At 39.5% G+C, this 21,591-nt stretch overlaps 1 long non-coding RNA gene and 1 pseudogene across 1 annotated transcript; both read right to left on the reverse strand.

The window, feature by feature from the left end:
* Window positions 1-303: 303 nt before the first annotated feature.
* On the reverse strand, window positions 304-7,358 carry LOC121644306 (annotated as a pseudogene).
* A 1,741-nt stretch (window positions 7,359-9,099) lies between these two features.
* On the reverse strand, window positions 9,100-10,338 carry LOC121643976. Its single transcript, XR_006011206.1, has 3 exons — window positions 10,202-10,338; window positions 9,379-9,591; window positions 9,100-9,229 (listed from the first exon to the last, which is right to left on the reverse strand). It is a non-coding gene; the product is annotated as an uncharacterized LOC121643976 (long non-coding RNA).
* Window positions 10,339-21,591: the final 11,253 nt, after the last annotated feature.

The raw sequence follows: 21,591 nt of genomic DNA on the forward strand, positions 1-21,591 counted from the left end.
GACATCTGCATAACGTTGATCTTGTGTTATACAAACCATTTAGAAGCATTCAGGACCTGAAACACACTGAACACAGGACAAATTCCAACAAATAAATCTGAACACTGAAAAACATTACAAACCAGTATCATGTTAACACACACACCCTTACCTTATTAGACACTTATCTGACTGATTACAAAACATTATGAACAGAGACAAACCTGAGGAAAAAACATGGTAACATTGACATAATATCAAGCTGATATAGAGAATGCAGCATCTTAGGAACTCGATGCACAAGGGAACAGTGCGACATGGAGCTCATGTCATGCCCTGCTTTGCCATAAAGTCGAGCTGAAGGTCTGAAATTATATTAGCAAAAATTGGCAAATCCCCTTTAGATAATAACTAAAGAGTTTAAGACTGTGAAAAAGGTAAAAAAAATAAATAAATAAATAAAAACATCTGCATGAATTTTAAAGAGCTAATTGTGTTTTCCTGAGTAAAATTCAAGCCTCTCTTTGAGCTCTTCATTAATGAGGTTCTTTTCCCTCAAATCCTCCAAAAGAGACTTTACTGCCCTATTTGCCCTCTTTTCTCTGGCCACGGCGTCTTTTTGTCTCTCGCCAGGCTTTCCATCCTTGCTTGAGTTTCCTCAAGTCTTCTCTTAAGAGCAGTGGGAGAAGCAGGCAGAGCGTAACTGTGATCCTACAGGGATGAATGAACATGGTTTGAGTGATATTTAACTCCACACACATCACATTGACACCACAAGTGTATGGCCCACATTATTTCTTATAGTCTTCACCTGTGAAAGTCATTGCCAATACTGTGTGTGTGTGTGTGTGTGTGTGTGTGTGTGTGTGTGTGTGTGTGTGTGTGTGTGTGTGTGTGTGTGTGTGTGTGTGTGTGTGTGGGTGTGTGCCAGGAATGCATGTTTAAATAGTATTTAATTGTGAATGAATGGGTTTATTTGTGAGTGGCAGCAGGACCATAATATGTGATATGCTGCCGTTATATCTCCAGGGCCATGACGACATGATGTAAACAGTAAAATACTCACCTCATCAGGCTGAGGTTGTGGTTGAGAGGTTTCAGTTGTTGGCTCATCCTGAAAGGCCACAGACACGTTCTCGTCAGCTCTTCTGGACGTATTTGTTGTCCTAAGCTTTTCCAGCTAAAAGGAAGAAGCATAATAGTTAAAAAGAATATCTCACCCTGCCCGGTGATTTACATTTATAAATCAGTTATACACCTACTTTTTGGAGATGAACTGGGAATAAGAAGATGGATGGAATAACACCGTCTCTGAGTCGGACAATCTGACCTGTCCTATCAAAGTCTCCTGGCTTAAAATGCTCGGTACAAAGCACAGAGAAAACACTGACAGTGAATCCTTCCCTCCTCAAAGCCACTTCCCATTTCTTCCTCAAGTTTCTGTCTTTGGGAAACCTAACAAATGAAAACGGGAAACTAGGGACACTGCACAATAACATTTCACAAATATGGTCAAGCTTATTTGTTTCCTTCTAACATCTTACAATATTTCTTTAACAAAACTACTATTGTGATGCAAAACTATAATGAACCAACCCTGTTAAACTTGTGATTAAACCTATTTGGAAACTTTTCAGATATTCAGTTGTCTGCATTTTCAAGTAAATGGGGTGGGACTGAGTCATGAAGAGTGGCTTACTGATGGTGAAATATATGTGAATAACACAGGCTGTGAAACCAGTGCTTGTCAATATGATATACTAGTAATATTGGTTAAATTTCTACAGTTGTGTCAGTTGTAATCTAAGGCATTGCTATGATTTATGTGGTCTCAGTTGATACCACGTGAACATCGGCACTAAACATAGCCTACCAAGCTAGCTACGATTTCACTGATGGGCATAAATACAGCACAGTAATGTTCAATTCACACTATATGACCAATAGTAGTATTCAAACTTACTTGTAAAAAGTAATCCCACGTGCCCTGTTTTCGACGGTCCACAAATTCGAACAGGAATATGCTGCACAATACTCTGGCTGCGTACTATCTGATTAGCTACTGGTCCAATATGGCGGCCGCATTTCTCGCGCTCCAATAGTTAATGCGGCGTCTATCCTTTATTATGTCTATGGTCACAGACACACTGTCAGTTACACACACACAAAGTCTCGCACACGCACACACATACGCAAACAGACCTACACACACAGTCAAACGCAAAATCTTGAAAAGCTGAATTTTAGAGGCTTAAATTAGTTTTTGTTTACAGTGTTGGACAGCAGGTTATGTATGTTTAGTATAGAAGGAAAGGCAGTTTATTTGTACAGCACATTTCATGTACAGGACAATTCAAAGTGCTTTACATAAAACAAAAGCATGAAATGAATGAAATGAAATGAATGAATGAAATGAAATGAAATGAAATGAAAAATACTTTATTAATCCCAAAGGGAAATTCAATATTGTAGTAGTAGTAATTTTTTAGTAAAACAATCACATTAATTAATTAAGGGCTTTGTTCTTCAGCCTGATAGCTGCTGGAAGGAAGGATCTTCTGTATCTCTCTGTCTTGCATCGGACTTGAACAAGCCTCCCACTGAACACACTCTGTTGTTTCGTCATGGCGTTGTGTAGAGGGTGTGAAGGATCTTCCATTATCTTCGTCAGCTTGTACAGAATTCTTTTTTTGATGATCAACTCCAGCGGCTCCAGAGTTACTCCAAGCACAGAACCGGCTTTCTTGATCAGTTTGTTAATTCTTTTCAAGTCTCTGGTTCTGATGCCGCTGCCCCAGCAGATTGCTGCAAAGCTGATTGCACTTTCAACAACAGACCTGTAGAACATTTGCAACATTTTGGTGCAGACGTTAAAAGATCTCAGCTTCCTTAAGAAGTAGAGTCTGCTCTGACCTTTCTTGTAAATGTACTCAGTGTTGCTTTTCCACTCAAGTCTGTTGTCCAGCTGAACTCCAAGGTACTTGTATTCCTCCACCACCTCCACCTCCTCTCCCATGATGGAAACACTTCTATGTGTGTTCTTGTTCCTCCTGAAGTCAACAATCATCTCCTTTGTTTTCTTGGTATTCAAGATGAGATGATTGTCACCGCACCATTTCACAAACTGACCGACCAGTTCTCTGTACTCTGCTTCTTGTCCATCACTGATACACCCAACAACTGCTGAGTCATCAGAGTATTTCTGCAGATGACAGAACTCAGAGTTGTACTGGAAGTCTGAGGTGTACAGCGTGAATAGAAATGGTGAAAGTACAGTCCCTTGTGGTGTTCCAGTGCAGCTGACCACCATCTCAGACACACAACCTTTCAGTCTCACAAACTGTGGTCTGTTTGTGAGGTAGTCGTAAATCCAGGTGGTTGTGGAGGGATCCACCTGGAATTTCTGCAGCTTCTCACACAGCAGAGCAGGCTGAATCGTATTAAAAGCACTTGAGAAATCAAAGAACATGACCCTCAAAGTGCTGCCTGACTGGTCCAGATGAGAGTGGGCTCTCTGAAGCAGGTATATGATGGCATCTTCAACCCCAAGCCCATTACGGTATGCAAACTGTAATGGGTCCTGAAAGGTGTTCACCTGCTTGCTGAGGTGAGCCAGTAAGAGTCTCTCCAGGACTTTCATGACGTGAGATGTCAGGGCGACTGGTCTGTAGTCTTTTGGTTCAGCTGGTTGTTGTTTTTTAGGCACTGGAACAAGGCAGGATGTTTTCCACAGCACCGGGATTCTTTTCTGGCTCAGGCTGGTGTTGAACAGGTGCTGGAGAATCGGACATCACAGATATTAAGAAATAATAAAAGGCAGCAGCACATAGCAAGAATCACAATAAAATAATAAATTACATTAAAATGATTAAAAGCAAGACAAGTTAAAAAGTTTCCATGTAGATTTCATGTATAGGTGCATGAGAAAAGAAATGTTTTTAACCTGGATTTAAAAATGTCTACATTTGGTGAAAGTTTAATCTCCACTGGCAGTTTGTTCGACTTGTTTGCAGCATAACAGCTAAATGCTGCTTCTCCATGTTTAGTCTGGACTCTGGTCTGGACTCTGGCCTGGACTAGTTGACCAGAGTCTTTGGATCTAAGAGCTCTGCTAGGTTTATATTCTCTGAACATATCACAGATGTATTCTGGGCCTAAACCATTCTGGGATTTGTAAATGATCAGAAGGGTTTTAAAATCTATTCTGTGACTGACTGGAAGCCAGTGTAAAGATGTTAAAACTGGTGTGATGTGTTCAGATCTCTTAGTCCTGGTTAAAACTCTAGCAGCAGCGTTCTGGATGAGCTGCAGATGTTTGATGCTCTTTTTAGGAAGTCCTGTTAAAAGACCAGTAATCCAGCCAGGAGATGGATTCATGGATGATTTTCTCCTGGTCTTTCTGGGAAACTAAACTTTTAATTCTAAAAAGAAAAGCACATCAGCATCCAGCTGATAGAGGAGTATCTTAACCAGCTGCTGGCTCTGTGTTCTACCAGACACGTTAGATTCAGTGTGTAAAATATTTACAGTTTTATCATGTCCAGTATAACATGTGAGGTCTTGTACTGTTAAACAGATGCAGTGATTTGTACTAAAGCTGCTGCACCTTTAGTTCAATTCTTTATGTAGTTAATGGTGAATTGTTTCATCTGAATGAATGAAACCTCTGGTCTAGAGTTTGTTGGGTTTTTCAGGTTGTTCATGATGAGTCAGATTTATCTTCTTTAGACTCCTGGCTGCCAAGGTCTGTGAAACTAATGAATCGTGATCCTGTATTTACTTAAAATGACTACAAAAAAAAAAAAAAAAAAATTAATTCACTGCACTAGCACTACATGACAGCACCTAGGTCCAACTGGACTCAAAAGTGGTCTGACACTTAATTATGACGTCCCATCTTGTTTGAATTCATGCTTGTGTTGTTCTTGCTCTCAAATGTAAGTCGCTTTGGATAAAAGCGTCTGCTAAATGACTGTAGAATAGAATAGAATAGTAGAATTGTCTCTTGAATGGATTCATGTTATGTTGATGTGTGTCTTTAGTACGCTGATTATGTTTATTTTTACCTAGCACACTATCTCAGAAGTAGCATTGCACACATTTTTTTTTTTTTATTTAAGGCTTCTGTCTTATGGGCTGTTGTCTTTAATTTGTCGTTGGCTGTTCATGTTTCCTCCTGATACAGTTTTTAAAAAGTGTATCTTAAGTTTTTATTATACAGTGCTTATTCTGATTATTTTGAATTTTGCACTTGGCTAATACTCTAATTTCGAAAAAACAAACAAAAAACTAAAACTAACACTAAAACTAATAAAAGCTAAACTAAAACTAAGCATTTTTTAAAAAACGAAAACTAATAAAAAGTAGAAAATTTGCTCTAAAAACTAATTAAAACTAACTGAATTTGAAAATAAAAAGTCAAAACGTAATAAAAACTAAAACTAATAAAAAATCCAAAACTATTATAACCTTGGTCTGTAGTGGTGTATGTGAGTGTGGTGTGTGCATGTGTGCAGTAAGTGAGCCTGTGAACTTTCTCCCAGTTCCTTTCTCCAGTCTCTGCCACCAGATGATAGTGGGGCGTCCTTGGGAGCTGATCCAGGAAAAGTCCACCGCCCAAGAGGAGAGTGGGGGGAGGGTGGGGGGGACTGAGCATCCATCAACATAACCTTCCAGGAGAACTTTGTAACCAGCCATCCAAGGCCAGTACAGGGAGCCGAATCAGATAACAGCCTGTGTTTAAGTTTCAGGCCAGAGCTGTTTCGTCTGCCTTGAGTCTCTCAGTGTTCCCACTGGTGACTCTAAATCATCCAAATTTATGGGTCAATTTCCATCCAGCCGAGCCGACAACTTCTCCAAATTGGTGTCCACCCCGCATACGAGCTCCGGAATCGCAACCAGCTTGCCATTCTGAGCTAGAAGATAACATGAGGGGGAATAAGATGAGGCTAGGCTAGCCTCCAGTTTACAATTTAGCTCCTGCAACGCCAAAGTCTGATTGTTCATAGCTCGACACACACCGGCACAGAAATCCGGCAGCTTGCCAGTGGCCGCCAACAGTGTCTGAATTTTGCACTATGCCAGAAAACTGCCCGCTCCAAACAGCAGAAACCCAGTTATCATGAATCCGAATGTGTAGATGTTCTCAGCATCCTCGACAGACAAAATTGACAGGCACATGACTTTCCACACTCCCCAGAAATCCATCACATATCCAGCCGAAAACGTTCCACCAGGACAAGCAGGCTCCTCTACGCCTGTTTTCCGGTTCAAATAAATTTGGTCGATTGCATTTAGGGACCAGCTGATTAAATCCATGGTTCTAGATTCTAGATTCAAAACAGAAATGCAAAGAGAGGTTTAGAGATGACAGGACAAGTAGCAGGGCAGAGTGGAGAGGAGGGCGAGAGAAGAAAAAGCGTCTGCCTTCGTCGAGGGCCGGAAGTAGAAAAAAGTTCCAGAAGTATCTCTTGAACTGGGATCTTTTCTGCACTGCAGATATTAAAAAAAGAAGAAGTAATAGAAAAAAAAGAATGAGGGTTCAGAAGCATAGTGCATACAAACTTTTAAAAACAACTCAGACTTTTTGCTATCGGTGATCATAATCAATGAACCCAAAATATGTCATATTAATACAAAGATCAGGGGTCAGTAAAATAAGGAAAGATAGACAAGCTCTGGCTCTTTTGTGATTATATGCTTAAATAAATATACAACCAGCATCACATATCATGCTGTAAAATGACACTTTGAAACATGAGCTATCTTATCAAGCTATCAGCACTTGTTTCAAAAAGTTGTGGAGCTGAAAATTAAAAATAATATCAGCAAACTTTGAACCACAAACATAATGTAGAATGACATTTAACAGCAATGTATTATGATGAATTTAGTTTGACTACAGAACAATAAACAATTAAAAAAAAGAATATGATCAGCAATATAACAACATTAAAAACAAGTAAAAAGATGCAGATATGGATTAGTAATAGGCAAATGTTTGACTCAACCAACTGGAAACATGAACTGAAGTATACGTAGTATATGTAAATTTTAGGTCCGTGGTCATTTCCATGACCAATTATAACATTTAACTGGTAATCTGACTATTCATTATTTTGCTGGTGAAATGTTCTTATTTGAGCCTTTAAGAGTGAACTCCTGTGATCAGGTTACGTCTGTGAGCCACCATAATGATCAACCTCAATTAAAAGTAAACTAGTTTGATGATACTGGAAAACTTGAGTTAAACTCAAGCTGAATGTACAAAATAATAATAACAGCCTGATAAAAGACAAAAAACAAGCCATTTGTTTATATTCATGTATCTTTCATTATTATGGGAGTGCTCCTCACCTTCGACTCTCCAAACTAGCCATTATAGCTAGATTGAGGTCCTCATCCTCAGAAAAGTCATCAGACAGACAAGTAAGTGTTAAATATGAAGAGTAGTCTTCATCATGACTCCTAGCGCTTGGGTTGTTGTCACTACTCGCAGAGTTGCCACCATCATAGCCGCTTGTGACTGCTCCACCATCATTTATTGCATAGTGTCTTTCACCATGGCTACTTGTGCTGGCTGGTCATCTCTACTTGTACAGTTCCCTCGCCCGCCATCATGACCACTTGTTCCTGCACTGTGGCCACGATTGTCACAGTTTCCATCATTTAACTCCATTACTCTTTTTCTTTTAACAGCACTGCTAACAGTGGGGTTACTTCCATAGCCATCATCATAGTGGCTTCTAGTGCCAGGATTACCATCTTCATTGTGACTTCTTGAGCTTGTAACAGCTCTTGTGGTGATACGGCTGCTTGGGCTTGTGTGGTTGTGTGAAGCATCAACTTCAAAAAGGTCATCATCACTATCATTAGCAGTTGTAGCAATGGCTGAGGTTGATTCAGGAGGGATATGAGTAGACTCTTTTTTTCACATTTAGTCTTTTAAAGAGAAAGTAAGAAGACCAAAAATTTTAAACAAAAGTAAACATTGTGTAACCGAGCCCAATAACTTAGGACCCATGTGAATGTATAACTGCAGATGGTGGTCAAAGAGAGACAGAGACTAAAAGAACTAAGTTTAACCAAATTTATTTACAACAAACAAATGTATCACTAAAAGAACGATTAAGTTTAATTCTAAAAATGTATGGAAAGAAAAAGAAACTATTAGGACAATGTGCTCACCAAGTTAGCAAATGCCAGGGGGCTGACTGGCCGCGGGTGCACGCGGTGAGAGGCCGCAGTTGTCTATGGAACAGAGTACTACGCTCCGTGTAAGACACACACACACACACACACATCCAGCAAACGATAAGGACAACAAAAGCATGCAAAATAAGTGAGGGGTGTGCAAAAATACCACGTCACGCAAGGAGTGAGAGACTCTATCACCAAACCCTCCACCTTCCCGGGCAGCCACGCTCGGACCAGACCCTGCAGCAAAAAGGAGCACAATATTAAAATAAAATCACATAGTGTTTTAAAGGAGAGAAGGGCTCTAAAAATAAAAAAAAGACTAATTGAAAGAAAATAAGACAAATATGAAATGCAGCGCTAGGTACTAGACCTAAGAAAAACACAATATAACTTAAATTGAACCAAAAATAGACCCAAATAGAAACAGCAGTGGCCTACGGCTTCTAAAAACAAAAAAAAACTTGGTGTGGTCCTTCCACCAGTAGACACCACCCAAGAGGTAACAGAGGCTGTATCAGACAGCGTCAGGCTAACGGCAGCAACAGTGACAGAGCCGAAACAATGAAGCAGCAGGAGCACAGCTTACCTGTACCTGGCTATTGGGGCGCTTAAATGCTACGGTGTGTTAATGGGGAATGTGGAAGTACAACTGGGGAGCGGGGCTCAGCTTTGTACGGTGGCTGGCAGAGGACAAACAACTGAACAACAATTAAATTACTGTAAACAACCATGTTAAAAAGCAGTACTTGTGTAAAAAAAATTTTGTATTATCCTTGTTCTGATTGCAATTAAATCATTCTTGTCGTTTAATAGGTGTTGCAATACTACATGTGATAATATTTATATAATTTCTTAAGACAATTACACTGTTTCAAGGATAATTACTTACATAGTTAAGAAAATAATGTTACTTACTAGAAGGGTCTTTGATGGTCTAACATATAGGGCTTTTGTTTCATAAACCTTGTGGATTAGCATGCCATTCAGCTCCTGACTTTCCTGGAGCTTAGGAGACACCAACTTATTTCCACAAGCCATGAGAAACTGGAGGCTACAAAAAAGATAGATGTAATGCAGCAACATATACGTTTTACAGAAGCCTACATGGTCTTTTTTTTAATGGGGATTTGAGGCGGAACTGTAGATTTGATCACAAATACATTATATGTTTTTTTATGTTGTAAAAAAATGGACATAAACCTAACATCTTCTGGAAGGTGGTGACCAAAGCCTTCCCTGATGCATTTTATAACAGTCTGGTAGTCCCAAGCCTTGTGGAATTCAAAAGCACTAAGAATATGTCTGTGTGCGTGCAACCATTGTTTTGGCCCTTGTTTACAAACTATATCCCATGTAGGGTTGGGAAGCAGTATTATGTCCTTGTTGAAATGGTCGTGCTGCTGATCCCTGGCTCTGAAACACATGAAAACAACCAGTTCATGTTAAGTCAGGGACCACTAACAGAATGTCACACAAAACCCACAACTTCAGAAGAGCAACCTGATAAGTTAAAAACATTCACTGCATGGACACTTAAAATGCTTTTGACACGAAGGAAGTTCCTGAGAGAATTAAACAATTTTACAGCTGTAATTACAGCTATTTGGATAACATTGTTTTTCTTGATATTACTTTAAAAAAAAGAGAAGGTCAGGATTTGTTTATTCTAATGTAATTAGTCATTCTTAAGACAGGTAGGAACAGCATGAATATTATATTATATTATATTATATTATATTATATTATATTATATTATATTATATTATATTATGAGAATTTAGGGGACGAAGTTCGAAGCGAAAGACCTCGACAATGAAACTGCGCTCGACATATCAACGGAATGATCTGTTCATACAGTACACGATAATAACATCTCTTTCCACTCCACAAGTAGGACCAATAAACTCAGGAGAAGTACTAAAATCACCGTGTCCAGATAAGTTCATGTTTGTACAGGTCTGAATGTGGAAATGTAATTAGCAGCAGTAGTACATTAAGAGCCTAAAAAGTAAATAATATTTACCTTTTTCTCCTCATGCCTGATGTCCACTTAGTGAAGCAATGCTGTGCTTGATAACGAGGTTCACATTCTCTCCTTAATGGAAAAGATCTGGAAGAAACGGCCAACACATGGTTTTGTTGGTGGGATGGAAAGAGCGATGCTAGGTAACTAGTTAGTGTGTCCTCTGCTACTGTTGGTTGTCCGGCTTATGTGTTAGACAGGTTTCTAATCGTCTCTGCTGAGGCCAGTAATGTATTCAGTAAGGCAGTAACTTAGATGGCTTCCAGGCTGCTGAGCAGACATCTGTACAGCATAAATCTTTATAAAATCTCTTGTAACCATAGTCTCCTCCTTCTTCTTCTTCAGTTTTAAAACAAAACACGCTCCTTTTTTTCAGCTACGTGACTTCCGTTTTAACTGAAATGACTTCCTTTTCAAGTGAAATTCGCTCTCACACACACTAGTAGAATTCCTTTCATACATATTAGTGAAATGCAATTTCAGACATTTCATTATATTATGTGAATGATTTCTGTAAAGTGTTTAAGAGCATTTCAGTATAGTGTATGAGAGGTTTTACTTTAATGTGTGAATGACTTCAGTATGATATATGAGAGGTTTCAGTATAATGTGTGTGCAGAATTATTAGGCAAATGAGTATTTTGATCACATCATCCTCTTTACGCATGTTGTTCTACTCCAACCGGTACAGGCTTGAAAGCCTACTACCAATTAAGCATATCAGGTGATGTGCATCTCTGTAATGAGAAGGGGTGTGGTCTAATGACATCAACACCCTATATCAGGTGTGCATAATTATTAGGCAACTTCCATTCCTTTGGCAAAATGGGTCAGAAGAGAGATTTGACAGACTCTGAAAAGTGAAAAATAGTGAGATGTCTTGCAGAGGGATTCAGCACTCTTAAAATTGCCAAGCTTTTGAGGCATGATCATCAAACAATCAAGCATTTCATTTAAAATAGTCAACAGGGTCGCAAGAAGCGTGTTGAAAAAACAAGGCGCAAAATAACTGCCCATGAACTGAGGAAAATCAAGCGTGAAGCTGCCAAGATGTCATTGGCCACCAGTTTTGCCATATTTCAGAGCTGCAACATCACTGGAATGCCAAGAAGCACAAGGTGTGCAATACTCAGGGACATGGCCAAGGTAAGGAAGGCTGAAAAACGACCACCACTGAACAAGACACACAAGATAAAACGTCAAGACTGGGCCAAGAAATATCATAAGACTGATTTTTCTAAGGTTTTATGGACTGATGAAATGAGAGTGAGTCTTGATGGGCCAGATGGATGGGCCCGTGGCTGGATCAGTACAGGGCAGAGAGCTCCACTCCGACTCAGACGCCAGCAAGGTGGAGGTGGGATACTGGTATGGGCTGGTATCATCAAAGATGAGCTTGTGGGGAATTTTCGGGTTGAGGATGGAGTCAAGCTCAACTCCCAGTCCTACTGCCAGTTTCTGGAAGACACCTTCTTCAAGCAGTGGTACAGGAAGAAGTCAGCATCGTTCAAGAAAAACATGATGTTCATGCAGGACAATGCTCCATCACACGCATCCAAGTACTCCACTGTGTGGCTGGCCAGAAAAGGTCTAAAAGAAGAAAAAATAATGACATGGCCTCCTTGTTCACCTGATCTTAACTCCATAGAGAACCTGTGGTCCCTCACCAAATGTGAGATCTACAAGGAGCGAAAACAGTACACCTCTCTGAACAGTGTCTGGGAGGCTGTGGTTGCTGCTGCACGCAATGTTGATCGTGAACAGATCAAGACACTGACAGAATCTATGGATGGCAGGCTTTTGAGTGTCCTCGCAAAGAAAGGTGGTTATATTGGTCACTGATTTGTTTTTGTTTTGTTTTTGGATGCCAGAAGTGTATATTTGTAAATTTTGAGTTGTTATATTGGTTTCCCTGGTGAAAATAAATAAGTGAAATGGGTATATATTTGGTTTTTGTTAAGTTGCCTAATAATTATGCACAGTAATAGTCACCTGCACACACAGATATCCTCCTAAGATACTAAAACTAAAAAGAGCCCCACTCCAACTTCCAAAAATATTCAGCTTTGATATTTATGAGTCTTTTGTGTTCATTGCGAACATAGTTGTTGTTCTATAATAAAATTAATCCTCAAAAATACAACTTGCCTAATAATTCTGCACAGCCTGTAATGTGTGAATGACTTCAATTTCATGTGTCTGTTAGAGGGTAATTCATAAAATCATAAAATCTACCCAAGATTCTTTCAGTGTATCCAGACTGGTTCATTTAAACAGTACTAGTCATTTGACTGAAGTCAATACCAATGAAATGAGAGAGTTGTCCTAAATCTTTCATCTTAAACTGCTCTCTCAGCTTCTCCTTTACTTCCTTTAAATGTTTCTCACTACTTGCAGCCACGGCTATATCATCTACCCATACCAGCAAGATTACTTTCTCTTCATCTGATAGTTTTGTATAAATACAGTTGTCCGCTTGACTCTGTGTAAACCCATTTTTAGTTAGGGAGTTGTGAAGCATGACATTCCAGTTTCTTCCAGACTGTTTTAAACCATAAATAGACTTGTTCAATCTGCACACGAGTTCCTCACCTTTTTCAGAACTCATATGGAAACCCTATGGCTGTTCCATGCATATCTCATAGTCAATAGGTGCATGTAAGTATGCCATTGTATTGTGTTGCTAGTTGCATCAGTACCCTTAGTGATGTCAGGTTTGCCACCGGTGAAAAGGTCTCAGAAAAGTCCAGTCTTTCAATCTGAGTATACCCCTTTGCCAGGTACCTTGCCTTGTAAATCTCATTTCCTTTTTCATCCTCCTTGTGAGTGAAAACCCACCTTCCCCCACTGTTTGTCTACCTCTGGTAACTGTACTAGAGAAAAAGTGTTGTTTTCCTTGAATGAGGTCATCTCATCTACCATAGCCTTTTTCCATTTGCAGCTTTTGCTGCAAGTTCTTCTTCTGAGAGCCGAGCGTATTCTTCTCTGTACAAATCTCTCGGTGGTGGTGGCAGCTTCACAGTTGGTTGGGTAACCCGCTGGTATCTAAACACATCAGCTGGCTCTCTGAAAAGAGAAAGTGCCACTGGCGCAGTATTGTCCTTTGCCAAACGTTTTGAAATGTGCGTTGTTCCTCATCTGTGGATTTACAGATAGTGCTTGTTTTCCTGGCATTGGTAGCAACACGGGCAGCTGACTCCTTATTATAAAACTTGATGTTTCTTACTTCTGCTGGCTCCACCTTTGTTGTGAAAAAGTTGTCCCACTCCCAAGGTTTACTGGTGCAGGTCATGGTGGTAATGCCCAGCCAAGCTGCAGCCTCTATTTTAAAAAAGCACTGCAGCAACGTGTGAGCATGATGCACCAAGTCTAGAGAAGAAAGGGGACAATAAGAAAAATATAATAATAGTATATTTTCAACAACATCACTGTGTGGTGGGCAAATAAGCCACCTTAGCATGTTTATATATCCATAGGCATTACTTGTGCATTATTATTTTTATAAATATAAATTGAATGCTCCTTTATTTGATAAAGTGAAATATAGAAACAATTTCATCAAAAGGAACTGATGTTGGATGCAGAGTAGTAAGCACCATGGTCAGGAGATGCAGACAGAGAGCAGCAATATCTGTCTCTACGGCGTTCATCTGCACGGACATATCCGTGTTTGGAAGTTCCAGAATCAGCAGTCCTGTGTTGAATGGAGTGGCTACACTCGCGCTTCAGCTGAGAAACCTCAAGTCTGTAACTTTATTTTCTTCTCGGTAGCGTAAACTCCCGTCTTTGAAGGCTGTGGATGAAGGCGGGCTACAGTTGAGGTTTTCTTTAATAGATCAAAACGGCAGGACAGCATTGGTACAGTTTAGCGCCTCGTGTTCTCTCTCTTTCAAAATCACTCACAACAACAACGCTCTCTGTCTTCCCCCCTGAAACAAGTGGTGGGTAGGAACCAAAAATACCTGAGCAATAATCACGCTCACACAAACAATAATTTAGGTTACAGCACCTTAGAACTGCACTTGATGAGAGGCTGACTTTTGAAGCCCATGTGGATTCACTTTGTAAGAAGGTTCATCAGGGAATCTATTTTTATTGAAAGCTTTGTGTTTTTAATGTGGATTTTACTTTAATGAGGATCTTTTATTCTTGTTTTATTGAGTTCTTATTAACTTTTAACTTTATCTGCTGGTTTGATCTTTCAGCATGTAAAAACAGACACAAACTGTTGGGGATTGTCAATGTGTTCAGCAAATAGCTGCACAGCCTTGAATAACTATATAAAATAAAAATAAATACATATTTTTAAAAAGTGTCACCACTCATTGGAGGACTCTGGGTAAGACGCGTTGCAACACTGTCTCTCTCTTTATTAAGCTAACTATGAAAACTTGCTTGTTTTAACTAAATAACTACTGATCTGTTTTTGAGTCTCTTAGTGAGTTTTCAGTTGGCAAAAACATCCGTTAATGTGTCGGGAAATACGGACATTTTATTTTCTTCTATATTATTTTTATTTATTTCCGTATTACTCTTGTTGATGTTTAGTTTATTTAATATTGTTTAAAGTATCCTGATGACTTGAAAGTCTCTCTTTTTTTATTTTATTGTAGCTTATTTATTCATTTTTTTTAAGCTGGAAAACCATTGTAAGGTAGACGGGGAGAGACCGAGCCGCTGTCTGCATTTTAACTGTACCTCGTGCTATCTGCAGAATAAATGTGCAGATCCTGATTCCTGGTGGGACGTCATTATTTATTATATCAGCAGCTCATTTTAATACATTTTAAAAATTGTCTTTTGATCATTACAAATATACAACAAAAGTTATTTAAGTTATTGTCAACAATAATGAGGTTTAGAAAAATCTTTGTCCTTATTTAAAGCACAAATGTAAAGAACAAATATAAAAAATGTTTTCAAATATAAGCTTCTAGCTTCACTAAACTGAATGAAACTAAACATTTCAGACTTTGAAACAGCTCATGAGGTTGTGCTGCCTCTGGCAAATGATCCTGTCTGGATTTACGTTTCAGCTTTTTCTTCATATTTATCTACTTGGACTTTTTTAAAATAATATTAGTAGTTTTGTCAACCACGTTTATTCATTTTCATGGGTTTTCTCCAGGACAGCCTCCAGGTGCAGCTTAAACACACAGAGTGAGTTCGATGGAGGCCAGTCTGGTTCACCGGCAAGGTTTGTCAGCAAGTTTATTCTCACTCTAATACTTCACCAGAAACAGATGCACCTCTTTCAGTTTTTCTAGAGCTGTGAAGTGTTGGGTTTTTTTAGTTGTTAAAAATAACTTCTTAGCCACCGCTGAACTGGGGGAGACTTGATCCCGGTCAGTTAAGGTGGCGTCAGACGGGGGGCTGCAGCGGATGAAACCTGTTCAGCTCTCATCCAGATTTCTGCTTCATGTTGCCCAGGCTCCGTGAATAACTCTCACATTAGTGAGGATAATAGATAACAACCATATACGTAAATTCCAACATATTCCATGTTTTACAATTGATTCCAGTTTATGTGATTCTCGTCTGTTGTTCTTCGCCGTACCAGATGTCTAATGTGCACCAGGTAGGGGGATGAACACAGAATACGCAGACAGACATTCGGAGATAATTAAAGTCCTTCACTTCCACCTGTGTGATATTTTTGTCCCAATTACAACAATTATTGTCGCACTTTAGAGCACTGCATAATATTCCTTGTGTACTCAGCTTCTTGTCCATCACTAATACGCCTCACAACTGCAGTCATCACTTCTGCAGATGACAGGACTCAGAGCTGTGTTGGAAGTGTGACGTATAAAGTGTGAAGAGAAATGGTGAGAGTACAGGCCCTTGTGGTGCTCCAGTGCTGCTGACCACCATCTCAGACACACAACCTTTCAGTCTCACAAACTGTGGTCTGTTTGTTAGGTAGTCATAAATTCAGGTGGTTGTGGAGGTATGGAGGCCGTGGAAATTATGGAGCTTCTCACATAATAACAGGGCAGCTGAAATGTATTAAAAACACTTGATAAAACAAAGAACATGATCCTCAAAGTGCTGCCTGATTGATCCAGATGAGAGTGAGCTCTCTGAAGCAGGTAGATGATGGCATCTTCAACCCCAAGCCCATTACAATATGCAAACAATGGGTCCTGAAAGGTGTAACTCATTGCTTATTGAAGAGAACCTATGACAGCCTCTCAAGGACTTTCATAATATGACATGTTAGAGCAACTGGTCTGTAGTCTTTTGGTTCAGATGGTTGGGATTTTCTAAGTACTGGAACAAGGCAGGAACTCAGCAAAGGAACTCTTTTTTGACTCAAACCCAACATGTTCTGTCATATTATAAAAATGTGTAAGTATAAATGTGCAGGAATGCAGGTTGTGGTGTTCATAGTTGTCTTTAAAACTTTATAGATATTTAAAGAACACAGACTAATAATAAATATTTTATTCATCCCAATTTAGAGGTTTTGTCTTTGCATTTATCCTAAATTAATTGCAGCCACGTCCCTTCGTTGCCAGCCAGGTGACTTGACACCAGTGTTGTGCATGAACAAGTTAAAATGAACATGTTCGTTGAAAAGATTAATTTTTGTGTGAATGATGAACGGAACACAACACATTTGTAAACAAAGACCATGAACGTGAACTTGTGAAGTCCTGTAACAGTCACTGCCTACATTTGGACCACAGCTATACCCACTTCACACTAAGTTACCCACCATGCATTGCACACTTTAGCACAACTAACCAGCAACTCCTCAGTCACATGCTTTGAGTGTTTATGATTACTTACGGGACTATTACGTACTGTCTGCAGAGAATTCCAACAGTTAAACTCTAACATTTCTATGCAAGGTATGTCTGCCTGCAGACAAAAAGGCTTCTAATTTGAGGAGACATGTAGAGTTGAAGCATCTGTCCAGTTCGAGAGGATATCTGCAAGTCCTCGGCATTAAAAAAAAAAAAAAAAAAAAGCCATTAGGGAAGGGCAAGACCCCCTGCCAACAGCCCCAAACAACCCATCACACTGGTGCAGGGGTGTAGCACAAAAATCTGGGCCCTTTGTACAAACATCTCTGTGGGCCCCCAAGTGGACTTGATCAATAGTTCTCATGCATACTTTTCCTGTGTTATGAGACTAATGTAATAAATATGATCATAGTTTAACCTCTAAATGGTAAACTGGCTTCTCTAGCCATTTTCCTGGTTCATCTGGCAGACACTCTTCTGCATTGCTCAGCCTTTCACTGTCTTCCTTTTCCTCCTCTTTCCTCTCCTCAACCTGCTCACTACCTTCAGAGTGGAGAACGAGACTCTTAGTCAGGCTGTGAACAGTAGGCCAACCCCACAGGAGAAGGATGCTCCTGGAGCAGAAGTTGAGAAGTGGTACTGATTCAATATATATGATTGTTAAGCATTAAACCATTTGTCAGGCTACACCAACAAACACATGAGTCATGTGATGGGTATTTTTCTATCATAAAATAAGACACATAGAACTCAGAGTGAAGTCAGCTTCATCGCGATGGGGAGAGACGGTGGTTCAGCACTCAGAGAGTGTCTGGTGTCAACTCCGAAGTCTCAACCCCAGCGCAGCCTCTTTATTGAGCAGATTTCGCACTTCAGAAGAGCAAGCAAAGTTCAAGCAAAGTTCAAACAGGGAAACACATCAGCATACATCACTTCGTGACCCTTATCGCACAGAGCAGTGACCGCCACATCCTGTCCTCTGCAGAGCAGGTGAGACCGCAAATCATTACCCATCCTTAAGGGAGAAACTTTAAACTGTCAACTTCTGCTTACTCTAACATCATGTTTTATATTACCTCCTATCTGACTATGAACTTCTACTCTGTACCCTAAAACATCTGGCTGGGCAGATTATTATTTTATTGTGATTATATGTTGATGCCTTTTACTATTTCTAAATATCTGTAATGCCTTTATGTAAAGCACTTTGAATTGTCCTGTACATGAAATGTGCTATATAAATAAACAGCCTTGCCTTGCCTAAATAAAATAATTCAGTTATAATTACAAGACAGCCCTTTTCCCCTTTTTCCAGGTTAGATATTTTTTATAAGGTACTGACTCAAAGCACCAACAGCAGGAGTTTTAATAAGAATCAGACTCTGACTTATTGATCAGTCATTGTTTCATTTTATTCATTCATGGTAGATCATTTGTTATCAACTTTACAGACTTCAGAGTCTGGTGCATTCAGTTTCTCAGAAACACAATGTCAGCAGCATCCTCACAAATGACAAAGAATCCGTTGATATCAGATATGTCATGACTGATCACTGGGAAAGGACTAAATATGGACAGTAAGTGGACCTGTTTTTATCACGAGGTCTGAAACATCAAACTATTTAACAACTTTGATGAATTTCTGATAGTAATACATGTGTGTTGTCCCCAAATGAATCCTAACATGTTCCCAAAGACACCTGCTGCTGATATCAGCTCAGACTGTTAGTCCAGGTGCTGCTCACCTGCTAACTAATGAATAAGAAGCTGCTGCCCCTCACTTCATTTTGTTATCCTGTGTTTTTTTCTCTCACTTTTATGATATCCAGACTTCACTTTTTTTGGGAAATACATGACTTTCTCCTCTGGCTGTCTCGCTGCTCGCTCTGTGTAACTCAGTTAGACAGACCAGTGTGGGTGTGGACTAAACCATTTTAAGAGGGGTGATAGGGCCTCATAGAACATTCATCATTATTGTTAATGCTAAATTAATTATCTCTGCACCTTAACTCAGACAAACTGACTTTGATTATCATATTAATTAATTAGACATTTTAAAATGGAAAATAAAAAAAAAATCCTTCCAGGATTTTCAAGGGCCCCCACCCTGCAGCGGGCCCTGGCTAAATGGTACCCTTTACCCCCCCAGTCCGACGCCGCTGTTCAGGGGTTTAACATCCCAGCAACAGGTTAGCTGGTTAGTTACAGGTTTCTCAAGTTCAGTCTTTCATTCTCACTTCTAACATAAAACAACTGAACTCCTCATTAACTACACAGGGTGAAATAACTGAACGTGGATCACTGACCCAACCAACATATTTGGTCTGTCAGCATTTTTCTACCATACCACCTCCCTGGTTCTGTTGATAGCTGCAGCTTTGTCTGTTTTAGGTGAAAATATGTTTGTATTCTTCATGCAGCTCAGTCAGCAGTCTTTGATCCTCTGATTTTGCTTTTTGTGTCGTTCATTTTATCAGGTTTTATTTAATCCATTGTTGTGACATTCATAATACACATTTCTGTGGATGTCATTGCCCAGTACCCTCCTGGAGCTGAGAAACCCCACTTCACAACTTTGTGTTCCAGCCCAGGGCATCGAGCGACAGCTGTGTTTTGCTTTACGGTACCGTACCATACACCAGCAACTGGATATAAACACACTGACCATTTTGGATGTGCACCATGGCTGATTTAACAGAGAAAAACAAGAGAACATTATTGAAGGAAGCTTGGAAAGTGTGAAAGTGGCAGAACGAGAGAAAAGACAAGAGTCATCATCAGACTGGCTCCTACTGATGGAGAGAGCTCAGAGAAGAGACAGGATGCAGACAGAATTAGCTGAATAAACCTTTGTTAGGGGGGCGCCAAAGTGAGAAAATCCTCCAGAGTTCTGTAGTGTTGGTTTAATTTCTTCTTGTTCTTTTTTCTCCTGGCCAGATCCTTACCACAAATAGCCTTTAGCTGCTCCATTAATTAGATTTTTTCTTTTCTTTTATGTTTGTTAAGTACTCTGAGGATCCCTTCTTTGCAGCATGTTCGACTGTATGTAAACGTAGTCAGATGTTAAATCATTCATACCATTTCCCACATAAGTCCTGTATCCTTATGGCAGCACTGTGTCCATAAATCCTCATTCTGCTAACGTTCCAACAGATTTCTTCTTTCTTCTATTTACGTTCGTACATGGTTGGAGGTACATGGCTGATTGTGTTGTGAAACTGTTTGCTAGATGTAATAGCACAAGTATGTGATGTGTTGGCTAGAGGCTGCCATTTCTCCACATGTATAGCAAGAAACTATGTGATGTCTAGTGTCCAATATGAAGTGTAATAAACTGCTGTGAAATGTGTAAATAATGCACACAATATTTCTAAGTGCTTATTGTGCATTCCAGTTGTCCTCTGAACTCATTTTCTGAAGGAAATTTTGCCAGAAAATGACATTCTGCTTTCCTTTTTCTTTCTAGTTATGTGGACAACCAGTTTTCTTTTCACACAGACACAAGCCTCTCTGTGTTTCTAAGATTTCATTTAATAAAGATGTGTGCAAAACCATAGTAACCCCCTGGGTTGAGGCCCATGTCCAACTCAAACAACACTGTCTTGTGTTGTTCACATTGAAGCTGTTGCTTTGGCAACAAGATAATCAACCTGTGGAGGAGTAAACCTCAAACGGCTGCTGTCTGTTTAGAACATAATGATTAAACTGATTCTCCAAACTTGGTAACAGCTCTGTCTGACAGGCTGCTACAATGACATTTTTTCACAGCCATTGTGTAGTTAATGATGTAAACTCAGAAGTTATTAAGAAAATTATTAGTCAGGGTTATGAGGAAAAACTGTTCTATGTCTTTATCACCATTGGACAGGCCTGGAGTTAAATCCACAGGGTCTGTCATAGTCATAGCACATTTGAAGTGTGTTGGAATTCAATGCCCCATGTGTATATGAGGTTAATGCTATTTGAGTTATTTCACTATTTTAAAAATGTCTTGTTGCCCTGTCCTGGCGCATGTAAATTGCTGTGTTAACTGTTTTTCCATGTGTTAACATCTTTTGCCAACTCAATTTTGCAATGGCTGTTACTGTTAAATATATAGGATGTTTTATAGACTCTTTGGTACTGGATAGAGCTGTGGTAGTGGAAGTTATATACATCTACCCAAGTGTCTTTTATAATAAGACACACAAGGTCTGAAATTTAGCACTTGAAATTTCACTTTAATCTTTCCTTGTGACTGAAGGGGTTAACTACTGTTACTTTAGGGAAGAGACTCCGGAAGTTTGACTTAACTAAGAGTTGGAGAGCTCTAATGAGGTTCTTTGTTTTGGTTGTAACCTCAGGGTGGTCACAATAGTACTGTCGTATCCATACCGTCACTATTCGTTTTTTTTTTTTCTTCTTCTTCTTTTTTTCCCCCCCTCCCCAACCTTTTTTTTTTTTTTCCTTTTCTCCCATTTTCTCCCACCCCCTCTTTCCCTCTCTTACAGTACACAATGTAATAATTCGGTACCAAACCACTGTGCCATTACAGATAGCTAGAGCTATAAAGACAAGTTGTGGAGTGTGCCTAATTTCCTGGAACACCAAGGGCATGAATAACGCAATTAAAATTGGTAAGGTCTTGACTCAGTTACA

Source organism: Melanotaenia boesemani, chromosome 8, assembly GCF_017639745.1.
Source record: "Melanotaenia boesemani isolate fMelBoe1 chromosome 8, fMelBoe1.pri, whole genome shotgun sequence".
NCBI lineage: Eukaryota > Metazoa > Chordata > Actinopteri > Atheriniformes > Melanotaeniidae > Melanotaenia > Melanotaenia boesemani.